Genomic DNA, 13,346 nt, shown 5'->3' on the forward strand with positions numbered 1-13,346 from the left:
CAATTCTTCAGCGTTCAGCTTTCTTCACAGTCCAACTCTCACATCCATACATGACCACTGGAAAAACCATAGCCTTGACTAGATGGACCTTTGCTGGCAAAGTAATGTCTCTGCTTTTGAATATGCTATCTAGGTTGGTCATAACTTTCCTTCGAAGGAGCAAGCGTCTTTTAATTTCATGGCTGCAATCACCATCTGCAGTGATTTTGGAGCCCAGAAAAATAAAGTCTGACACTGTTTCCACTGTTTCCCCATCTGTTTCCCATGAAGTGATGGGACCAGATGCCATGATCTTCGTTTTCTGAATGTTGAGCTTTAAGCCAACTTTTTCACTCTCCACTTTCACTTTCATCAAGAGGCTTTTGAGTTCCTCTTCACTTTCTGCCATAAGAGTGGTGTCATCTGCATATCTGAGGTTATTGATATTTCTCCCGACAATCTTGATTCCAGTTTGTGTTTCTTCCAGTCCAGCGTTTCTCATGATGTACTCTGCATACAAGTTAACTAAGCAGGGTGACAATATACAGTCTAACAACTGCTTTGTTTTGCTTTTTTCTCCCAAAATGAAAAGAACTTGAGGATATCAAACTATGGAACCCAGTGTAAGAAAGAATGGGAAGAGAACATAGCACAACTTTTTTGCTATAAAATGTTGGTTTAAACAGTTTGTTTACCCTCGTAGGTAATTTTTTTCGGTATTGTGATTATTGAGTATGTATGTTTTAAAGTATTTACCTAAGTAAAATGTAAAGTCTAGAACTAAAGCTAAGGATATTACACAAAGTCATGAATGACTTGAGTAGGGCTTAAGACTAATTAAAATAATTCACAGAACATGCACCCAGTGACACATTTATGTCTCAGCTCAAGTATAGAGGCTTTGATACCAGATCTGGTTTAAACCATGGAAAAGGTGATCCCTTATAGCTTACGTTTTGTTTCTTGGTAGGAGAATTAAATCGCCTAGAATTTTGTTGTGGTTCTTGAAAATTCAAGGTCATTTAGAACACTGGAGCCATTTTCTTTCTGTAGGCATACCCTTTCCAACCTCATGCTCACTATGAGAGTTAAATAATTCTGCTTTAAGTTTACTTTATTGCTTAGTCATCTGCAAAGTATTTATAGTAAGCCATTGATTGGAGCTGCAAATCCATGTCAACTCTCTGGGAAATCCTTTTCTGTGAAAATCTCTGCCTGTTGCTCCTTTGGAATAAACAAATAATTAACACCCTCAGCCACAACTGACTGGACCAGAAGTTGACTCTGGAATGGAGAAGACACACATAATTCATAAACTGTTTTCTGATTTACAACATGCAGACTTGCTACACAGACTATGCAGATCAATCAATTCAAATATAAAAACTAAGCATCTATGTTTTCTGAGATAGAAACCACCCCTAAAGGTCATAATATGAAAGGGAGATTTAGGACATGTTGTATGGGGGCACAATAAGGTTCAAGACGATGTCAGTCAAGAGACAAAGCATGCAGAAAGAGGAGGCCATATGGCTCTGAGATGAGAAGACAATGACTTAGGCTCCTTGTCTTCCAGAACTTTATACCTATGAAATGAAAGATTATTCATCCGCTCTTTAGAAATCTATATAATCCTTGAGATCTTTATATTTATTCACCCCATCTAGTTTTATTTGAGTTAATTTGAATAGATTATGGTTGTAAACTAACAGATTTGAGTAGAAAATCAAGAGTTCAGTTATAGATTCCCCTTTTTAAGAGCTTTTCTTCCATTTTACTTTGTTGTAAACATGTTTTCACTATGGAAACCAATGTAGAGACTCCTCAAAAAATTAAAAAATAGAGCTACCATATGACCCATCAATTCTACTCCTGGATATTTTTCTGAAGAAGGCAAAAGTGCTAATTTAAAATGATATATGCATCTGTATGTTCACTGCAGTATTATTTATAATAAGCAAGATATGGATAAATAAGATGTGATACATCTACATATATAAATATAAAACTACATATGTAATATAATATTCTATGCATAATAGATGATTACTCAGACATAATAAATAGTGAAATCTTGCCATTTCCAACGAAGTGGGTAGACCTGCAGGATATCTTGCTAAGTGAAATAGGTTACACATAAAAATAAAAATGTCCTATGATTTCACTTACATGTGGAATCTAGGAAACAAACAAATGAACAAACATATAACAAAACAGAAACAGGGTTATAGATAGAGAAAACAAGCAGGTGGCTGCTCAAAGGGAGGGATTATGGGAGGAGGAGAGAAATAGGTGAGGGAGATGAAGAGGTACGTACTTAATATTTGCAAAATAAATGAGTCAGGGATATTAAATGTACAATGTAGAGAATATAGTCAATAGTAATATAATATCATCATATGGTGATATATCATGACTAAACTTATTGTAGTGAACATTATGAAATGTATAGAGATATCAAGCCACGATGTTGTGTAACAGAAATTAACATAGTGTTTTAGGTCAATTATACTTCAAACACACACACACACAGAAAAACTCAGAAAAAGAGATCAGATTTGCTCTTACCAAAGACGAGGGATAAGAAGAGTTGGGGAAATTGGATGAAGGTAGTCAAAGGTGCAAGCTTTCAGTTAATAAGATAAAAAACATTTAAGAGATAAAATGCACAACATGATAAATATCATTAACACTGCTGTATGTTACATATGAAAGTTATTGCAGGAGTAAATCCTAAGAGTTTTCATAAGGAAAACATATTTTATTTTTCTTTTCTATTCTTTTGTAACTAAATAAGATGATGGATGTGAACTAAGCTTATTGTGGTAATCATTTCATCATGTGTGTAAATCAGACCATTATATTGTTCACCTCCAACTTACATAGGACTATATATGAATTATATCTCAGGAAAAACCTAAAGGAAAATAAAAGACCTACCATTAAAAATGGCAAGAATATCAAGTGATTTTAGAATTAAGGTTAGCTAACCTTAACCAGGGAATAATTCCAGTGCCATTTAAAATAGTTTGTGCATGCATGCACGCTAAGTTGCTTAAGTCATGTTCGACTCTGTGCAACATTATAGACTGTAGCCCCCTAGGCTTCTCTGGCCATGGGATTCTCCAGTCAAGACTGCTGGAGTGGGTTTCTGTGTCCTCGTCCAGGGGATCTTCCCTACCCAGGGACCGAACCTGCGTCTCTTAGGTCTCTCAGCATTGGCAGATGGATTCTTTACCACTTGTACCACCTGGGAAACCCAGGCTAGTCCATAGTAATACAATTATGACAACTTACAGTACATTCTGTGATGCTAACATAACCTAAATAGCATCACCTGATACAGAGAGAAACAATATGGACAATATATAATAAATATAAGAATAGGGTGAGTACACTTTGGAATAACATATTTTATAGTCTTCAGAGTTTCTCTATCATGAACAAAAATACGTTGAATGGAGCATACTAATATGAAAAAGTATATTGTCAGTCAGCTGCGATGTCTTCACAGAGTGCCACAGATTTAGCACTCTAACATAAATTCAAAAGTAGCTCTATTTTCCAGAGCTCTAAGATAAATACACAACATCAATTTCTTCTGCACAGAGGAATCATTTTTGGACTTCTGCACAAAAAGTAAGACCTCTTCTCTTACTATTTTTCTCCAGTTGATTAAAACTCTTAACATCTGATGCAATTGAAAACTCAGGGACTTAGGATTAAATGAAAATTTTATGTGAAAAATGTGCATAAATTTTCTTACACAAGAAAAGTGACTGCTAAACTTAATAAAGAATAAGACTGGATGCTTGGGGCTAGTGCACTGGGACGACCCAGAGGGATGGTATGGGGAGAGAGGAGGGAGGAGGGTTCAGGATGGGGAGCACATGTATACCTGTGATGGATTCATTTTGATATTTGGCAAAACTAATACAATTATGTAAAGTTTAAAAATAAAATAAAATTAAAAAAAAAAAGAATAAGACTCAGACAAAAATCAGCAAATGATACAAAACTAAAGTGACATAATTTTAAGCAGCAGAAGGTCAAGGACAGAAGTAGGTCCCTTCATCAATTTTTCCTGCTGCCTATAACACAGAGTCAGCTTTGACATTAGAGCCACCCTGCTTGTTATTCATTTGTGGTAATTGTTTTACAGATTATGCATTAGATAACTGTTTAGTCAATTGTATATGGCTTGTTCCTTATCAGTAATTTTTAAATTGGGAATGTAAAGAGCTTTATAATCTTACTCAGAGATTTTCCTGTAATGTCTCATAAACCCTAATGTTGGTTATGTATTATCAAAACATAAGTTTAATGAAACTACTGCTTTCTATGTCAGTTCATTTAAAGTGTTGTATAAGATATTATTTTGATTTCTCTTAAGATTTTGTTTTTTATATTAACATTTTATTTTGACACTCATATATGCATTTTATTTTATTTAATCTGTTTAATTGATATTATTGCTGAAAACTCCAGGACTTTTTTTTGTTTTGATGCATTTTAATATTTATAACCGTTAGGAGAATCATATTTATTACTCACCATTCAGTGTTCTTGTTTGTGGTTTATTGGGTTTTGTATTGAAATATATTTAAATAATGAAATTAATATTTATTTTATATTCCATATCCTATATCATTTGAATAATATACGTTGCTTAAAAGTTGTGAAATTAAGGTGAGAATGATACCTTTAAAACTGTTTAAATGACTAAAGTAAGATCAGCATTTACCTTGTGATAAATTGTATAGTTCCACCAGTAAATATAGTTTAAATAACTTTCTTAATCTTGATTCTTCCAGAGACATTGAATATTAAGACTCTAGAGCTAGTGAGAGCACTCGGGTCATATTGATTATGTCTAATGAGCCTTTTAAATTAACGAATCACCTGCTTGTGCAGGACCTACTGTAGATATCTAACTGGGTGAAAATGAGTGGTTTTAAGTTTATTTATAGCTCCTGGAATTAATGGTTAAAAACAATAATGGTAACAGAATTTTCCACCAAATGATTTAACAATTATGATGAAACATTCAAATTATGGATGTTTTTATATGACCAAGTTGCTACATTATGCAGCATTTGGTACTCAAGTTAAGAGCTATTTCACTAAAAACAACCATGAAAATGTTACTGTTTCCTACATATCTTTCTTTTTGTAATATATAAAATGTCAGCATGCTGACATTTAAATATAAGATAATGCAGTTGACTCAAAAGTGAGCGCAATGGATCCATTCATAGATTCTTACCTAATAATAATAACAAATTCAGCATCAATAATAAAAATAGTACTTAGTACAATTGTCAGTACTTCTGAATACAGCTATGAGTACTTCTCTCAGCCGTTAAGTCACTACTCAGTGCAAGTCACTGTTCAAAGCAATAGTGGTAATCCAGACAAGAACAGTAGGGAGAATTATAATTTAAAAATCCATGGACCAGATAAGTCATTGGTGCTATACAAATTCCATTTAGATGGCTATAAACCGTTTTCAGATTATCTTCACTTATATAAAACTTATTGATATTCACATTAATACTGAAGTGAGCAATACTATAAATTTATACCTGGGAGTATAGGGTTCAAAGACGATAGAGAACTGGTCATAGTCATGGGGGTAGGAGGAATGAGAGAGAAGGGGAGAGAAAGAGAGCCGGGAGGGAAGGAAGAAGAAGGAGGAGGGGAAGAGGAGATAGCAGAGACAGAAGCACAATGTTTAACTTAAATCTGGAATGGAAAAGTCAACCAAACTACATACAAAATTAAACTTGCTATCTTAAAGTCATTATGCTCACGTTCCAAATAAGTGGAGTATAAGCATTTATAACAGAAAAATGTTTTAATATCATCTATATTATTTCAGTAACTTACATTTCTGTGTTTTGTACTTCATACCCTAAATACAGAGATCTTTCTCTGTTTCTAGCTTTTAGCTAGATACTTTTTTAAACTCCACTAAAAATATATTGGTATCTTTATTTTTTACATGCTTTCTTGGAGATTTATCTCGAGTCTGACTTTGTTCCAGAAAGCATTGTAATTTTCTATTTTCTTACTCTCAACATACAAGTTTTAGGATCCATGAGCAATCTACCCTAATTAATAATCCAAATTTATGCAAATATGTTCTTGAGTTAAAATACATCCAAACATCTGTCAAGTAAACATTGATTTTTATGATGAAAAGGTCAATTATTTTTTCTATCAAATGCCAGTAAATATTCATATATTTCATATGTCTAAATTATTGAGAACATTTATAATCCTTCATTAAAACATATGTCTGTGTGATGTCTCCCAGTATGTTGGGAGTACTATGAAGAAGAGTAAGATTGTCAGATTGTAAATGTTAAATGGAAAAGTCTCATTCTATAGAATTCAGTTTCCTGAAATTTCTAAATATTATTTTAAAAAATAAAACACTGTGGTTATTATAGCCTTATCTATCTACCTATCTATATATTTTTTCCACACACACACAAGCTGTACAAATCTATATCTTTACTAGTATAGATGCTATAAACTACAAAATAAATATATACATATTTATCATATATATATATATTTATATATAGTTTCCCTTTGACTATCAAAAGTTCTTATAAATTCTCTGTTATTGTGTTTGAGCCCTGACTTGTTATATAGGTGCTAAATGTGTGTATGTAGATTCAGAGATGCAGTAATGACTCAAAGTGTGATACATCCATCTCAAAGTCTGAAGATCAGAGCCTCGAACATTCTTGTATAGTGAAAAGACTTAGGAGCCAGATTGTTCAGGCTTGAAAACATATATCTGTGTCATTTATGACAGTATATATTCTTGATATTATATTTAATTATTTTGGCCTTATTTGCCTATCTGAAAAATTAGAATGTGATCCAAAAAAGGTACCATGACAATTGACTAGGAAAAGAAAAGTTTTTCAACAAATTTTGAAAGGACGGCTGGATATAAACATGTAAAAGAATTAAGTTGGACTCCACCTCACACTATATATAAAAAATAATTAAAAGTGTTCATATATTTAAATGTTATAACTAAAACCATAAAACTCTTAAAAGAAAGGTAGGGGTAAATCTTTGCCATGGATTAGACAATGATTTCTTACATATGACAGCACAAGCAGCAGCAGAAGAAATAAACTGAACTTCATTAAAATAAACACTTGTGCTCCAATGGATACCATCAATAAAGGAAAACTCTCCCCCACAAATAGGAAGGAAATTTTTGCAGATCGCATATATGATAAGGAAACTTGTATCCAGAATATACAACAAACAATTTTAAATCAAAAGTAAAAAGCAACCCAATTTAAATAATGGCCAAAAAAGTTGAATAGAATTCCCTCCAAAGAAAGTACACAAATGGCCAGTATGTGCATGAAAAGACGTTCATTTGTAAAATGTAACTCAAATGACAATGCGATACAGGTTCACACTGACTAGGGTGGCTACAATCAAAAAGACAATATAATAAGTATTTTCACTATTGAAAAATCTAAAGACAATAAATGCTGGACAGGGCGGAGAAAAAGGAACCTCCTAACACTGTTGGTGAGAGTGTAAATTGGTACAGCCACTATGGAGAACAATATAGAGATTCCTTAAAACAAACAAACAAACAAACAACTAAAAATAATGTTACCATATGATCCAGCAATCCCACTCCTGGCTATGTAGTACCCAGGAGAAGCCATGATTTGAAAAGATACATGCACCCCTATATTCACTGCAGCAGTATTTACAATAGCCAGGACATGGATGCAACCTAAATGTCCATCAACTGAGAAATGGATAAAGACGTGGTACATACATACAATGGAATATTACTCAGCCATAAAAAGAGTGAGATAATGCCATTTGCAACAAAATGGATGGACCAAGAGATTGTCATATAAGGTGAAGTAAGTCAGACAAATATGAAAGTGAAAGTTGCTCAGTCGTGTCTGACTCTTTGCAACCCCATGGACTATACAGTCCATGGAATTCTCCAGGCCAGGATACTGGAGTGGATAGCCTTTCCATTCTCCAGGGGATCTTCCCTACCCAGGGATCAACTCACATCTCCCACATTGTAGGCAGATTTTTAGCCAGCTGAACCACAAGGGAAGACCCCAGACAAATATATGATATCACTTATATGCAGAATCTAACATTTTATAAAAATTAACTTATTTACAAAAATGACTCAGAACAGAACTTATTTACAGAAACAGACATAGAAAATGATTTTACAGTCAACAAAAGGGAAGGAGGGGAGGAATAAATTCAGAGATTTGGATTAACATATATACACCACTATATATAAAATATTTAAAAAGTGCGAGCAGTGACAGATATTATTTTCTTGGGCTCCAAAGTCACTGTGGAGGATGACTGTAACTATGAACTTAAAATATGGTTGCTCTTTAGGAAAACTTTGATAAACCTATACAGTATATTAAAAGGCAAAGTAATAACTTTGCCAACAAAGGTCAGTATAGTCAAAGCTCTTGTTTTTCCAGTAGTCATGTATGGATGTGACAATTGGACCATAAAGAAGGCTGAATGCCAAAGAACTCTTGAGATTCCCTTGGACTGCAAGATCAAACCAGTCAATCCTAAAGGAAATCAACCCTGAATATTTATTGGAAGAACTAATGCTGAAACTGAAGCTCCAATACTTGGCCATCTGATGTGAAGAGTCTACTTGTTGGAAAAGTCCCTGATGCTGGGAAAGACTGAAGGCACAAGGAAAAGGGAGTGGCAAAGGATGAGATGGTTAGATGACGTCACTCACTCAGTGGACAGGAGTTTGAGCAGACTCCAAGAGACAGTGGAGGACAGAGGAGCCTGGCATGCTGCAACCCATGGGGTCTCAAAGAGTCAGGCACAACTTGGCCACTGAACAGCAGCAATATATGAAAAAGATAACTAATAAGAACCTACCACAGAGAACTCTACTTAATACCCTTTAATGACTTTTATGGGAAAAGAAAATCTAAAGAAAAGGGTGGATATATGATACCAAATTCACTTTGCTGTACAGCAGAAACTAACTTCATTGTAAATCAACTATAGTCCAATAAAAAAAATTTCAAAGAATGATTGCTGCCAAGGTTATTAAGAAATTTGAACCATCATACCCTATTGATGGGAATATAAATGGTGCTCACAATATATAAACTTGTTTGTCCCCTCCTTCAAAAGTTAAACATATAGTTACCAGCAATTCTATTCTCAGGTATATACCAAGAACATTTTTAAATGTCCATGTAAGAACTTAAGCACATATGTTCACATCAACATCAATGATAAGTAAAAAGTGGAAACAGTCCAAATGTCTATCACTGAGGAATGCATAAAAAACCATGATCTGTCCATACAATTGAGTATTATTCAACCATAAAAAAGAATAGAGTACTGTTACACATTTCAGTACAGATGAACCTTAAGAACATGCTAAGTGAAAGGACCCAGGAAAAAATAATCCATTTATATGAAGTGTTCAGAATAAGCAAACCCTTAGAGACAAAAAGTAGATTGATGATTTCCAGGGTATCGGCTGTGGAAGGAATGGAAAGTGACTGCTAATGGGTTTGGAGTGCCTTTTAGGGATGATGATAATATTTTAAAATTAGATAATGGTTAAATTATATCTCAAAAAATGGTTATTAAAAAAACTGGAATGTGAAACTTAATCCAGGGGATGTTTTCTAAACATTAAACAACTTAAGTATGTAAAACACCTTCCATGCTTGGCAGCCAGAATATACTCAGTATACAGTTGCTATTATTATATCATTACATTAATCATATTTCAGGGCTCCAAAAGTCTTGACACTAACAAATGCATCTGCCTCTTGGAACGTGAAGTCCACTGAATTCTTCAAGCAATAATACTGGGAGTGGGTTGCCATTCCCTTCTCGAGGGGATCTTCCTGACCCAGGGATTGAACCTGGGTCTCCTGCATTACAGGCGTATTCTTTATAATCTGAGTCACCAGAGAAGCCTGCCTTTGGAAAAAAGGATTTATTAACTGAACAGAAAGGATTGTGTCTGCTTTTATTTTCTTTGTAATTTCTTTACTTACGACTTGCATAAAAGAAAATTAAGCAGATGCCTATTTATATTCTGCACCATATTATGTAGTTTTGTTCTCACCAATCATTCTAATTTTAGAGACTCATAAAAGCATAGTAACTAAAACTTCAAAAATAACTTCTTCAGATAATATTATATAAATTATTGTTCAGATTCCATTTAAAATTTAATCATTTGTGGTAATTTTTTCTTTGCAATTAAGTAAAAATAATAAAATATGACATACGCTTGTTCATTATACAAAACATGTATGTAATTGATTTGGGTAAGAAATCATTAGCAACTAGAATTGAAGTCTTTATTTTAAGGCTTTTGAAGTAAAAGTTCTATACTCTTCTATATTTCTAACTTACTTAAAATTTCTATAGAGCCAAGGTGACTTTAAATTGAATGTTCATTCAAATCTGTTACTGAGTATACTTTCCCCAAATGTGCTCATGCTAAGAACCTGAATAGAAATTGTACCTCCTGGATTTTCTATTCTTCTTTTGTGTATCAAAATCTCATTGAAAGGAAAATTAATTTATCACAGTGGTAGATATTAGTTTGCTTGACCTGTAACTCGAGTTTTCATGGGCACATGGTAGGATTTTATGTCTCTATGTGGAATTTTAAAATGTCCTCACTGTTGGCTTTTACAAATGAAATATGACTACAAAGAGCATTTATAACTTCCAGGCAAAAGTCATTAAGAGACAATGTATAGTATGTCTCCTTCCTTCTGCCATGGTGACTAGACATATTCCACAGAGAGAAAGCTCCGTTTACCCGGGCCACCTTGTGAGAAAAAACTTGAGACAGACTTATAACCAGAATGAGAAGTACACGTATATGTTTGTTTGTTTTAAGCCATTGAGGTCACTGTTTATTACCACAAGATTGCCTGATTAACACTATGACTTGGGGTGTTTTGAAAAGTCTAAGATATTAGTGTAATGTGTGTGTGTGCCGTGTGCGTGTGTGTTTACTGTGTTCAGTTGCTAAACCATGTCCAACTCTGTGATCTACTTAACATTTAAAAATTAGGTCCAATGAAACATTCAACAACCACATATGCACTCTCATATTATGCATTATTCAGAAAGATATTTTTAAGTTAAAACTTTACCTTGAAGAAGCATATTGATCAGCTTTATGGTGTGAAATGATAGTTTACATACAATGTTTCTTTCATGGAAAGTGTTAGCCGATGTTGAAACATATGTTCATTACTTGTAAAAAAATACAGATTTCTTCACGCATTTGTTTCACGACATCTAAATGTAATACGAGACTGGGGAGGGGAGATGATAATCTATTTCAAAATAAATAAATTCATTATCAATACATGCTATTTTTATCCATTAGATGAAGCAAATGACATTAATGACTTTTCAATTTAGAAATATGGAGAATCTCTTGATCATGATTCCTTTGCAGGGGTCATATCTTTTCTCTAGTTCTGCTACCTGTGTAGTTCAAGTACTGATCATCTTCTGGAACTCTTAAAAGAGTTGCCATATCTTGATCTTCCCTTTGTGTGTTTTCAGAGCAACTTTTATCAAATGGAAACCTCCCTCTTAAAGAATTTCACTGGCTTCCTTTTGCCCTCAGCATGGCATCCAGTCTCTTTTTCACAATTTAGAAACTCTTGCTATTGACACCCCAGTGGGGAATGTGCTACCTGACCGTAGCCTTCTTCCTTCCTTCACTCCATATTCAACCACACTGAGATAGTTACAGCTCAATAAGACGCCAAGATCATTTATTCTTCCAAACATTTGTTCGAATACTTCCTGTGTTAGCAATATCACTTTTTAGGGAAAACATGTAACAGCATCACCCTGAGCACATCGTCATTAAATTTCACTCTAGTCAAGGCTATGGTTTTTCCAGTGGTCATGTATGGATGTGAGAGTTGGACTGTGAAGAAGGCTCAGTGCTGAAGAATTGATGCTTTTGAATTGTGGTGTTGGAGAAGACCCTTGAGAGTCCCTTGGACTGCAAGGAGATCCAACCAGTCCATTCTGAAGGAGATCAGCCCCGGGATTTCTTTGGAAGGAATGATGCTGAAGCTGAAACTCCAATACTCTGCCACCTCATGCGAAGAGTTGACTCATTGGAAAAGACTCTGATGCTGGGAGGGATTGGGTGCAGGAGGAGAAGGGGACGACAGAGATGGCTGGATGGCATCACCGACTTGATGGACGTAAGTCTGAGTGAACTCCGGGAGTTGGTGATGGACAGGGAGGCCTGGCGTGCTGCGATTCATGGGGTGGCAAAGAGTCGGACACAACTGAGCGACTGATCTGATCTGATCTGATCTGATGACTAAATGAACAGTTTCTTCACCTTGTGCCTTCTCTTCAGCTGTTTTCCTTAAAATTGGACTTTCGTTATTCCAGCCCTATCTCAAATACAACATAAATCTCTCTGACTACAAGATCAAGATTGGTCCACGTTCCTCCATAATGAGTTAAACCTGCTTTTCAGGGCCCATTAAGCCCTCCGCCACTGTATGCTCCCTCACAGACCATCATTCTTCATGTATTCCCCAACTCCAAACACATCTGAACTTTTGGTAGCATTTATTCATACATTGTCCCTTCTCTCATATCCATTTTTTAATATTATCCATTTATCTTCATTAATGGTATAGTAGATTATATGTGTGGTTTAAAAAATTGTTTGTAAACATATAAGGTTAAATTGATATTTATTTTTTTCCTTCTGCTCATTATCCATTCACCAAGAAAATGCTACTCTTTAGCATTAGTCTTCTGATGATCATGACCAGTATAACATTTTAAATAGAATATTAAATTGAATAGATCCATTCCACTCTAGGGTTTAATGAAACTTAAACACTTCATTCAAAGAATGCTCAAACTACCGCACCATTGCACTTATCTCACACTCTAGTAAAGTAATGCTCAAAATTCTTCAAGCCAGGCTTCAGCAATATGTGTACCGTGAACTTCCTGATGTTCAAGCTGGTTTTAGAAAAGACTGAGGAACCAGAGATCAAATTGCCAACATCCGCTAGATGATGGAAAAAGCAAGAGAGCTCCAGAAAAACATCTACTTCTACTTTATTGACTATGCCAAAGCCTTTGACTCTGTGGATCACAATAAACTGTGGAAAATTCTGAAAGAGATGGGAATCCCAGACCACCTGACCTGCCTCTTGAGAAACCTGTATGCAGGTCAGGAAGCAACAGTTAGAACTGGACATGGAACAACAGACTGGTTCCCAATAGGAAAAGGAGTACATCAAGGCTGTATA

Source organism: Bison bison, unplaced genomic scaffold, assembly GCF_000754665.1.
Source record: "Bison bison bison isolate TAMUID 2011002044 unplaced genomic scaffold, Bison_UMD1.0 scf7180017864263, whole genome shotgun sequence".
NCBI lineage: Eukaryota > Metazoa > Chordata > Mammalia > Artiodactyla > Bovidae > Bison > Bison bison.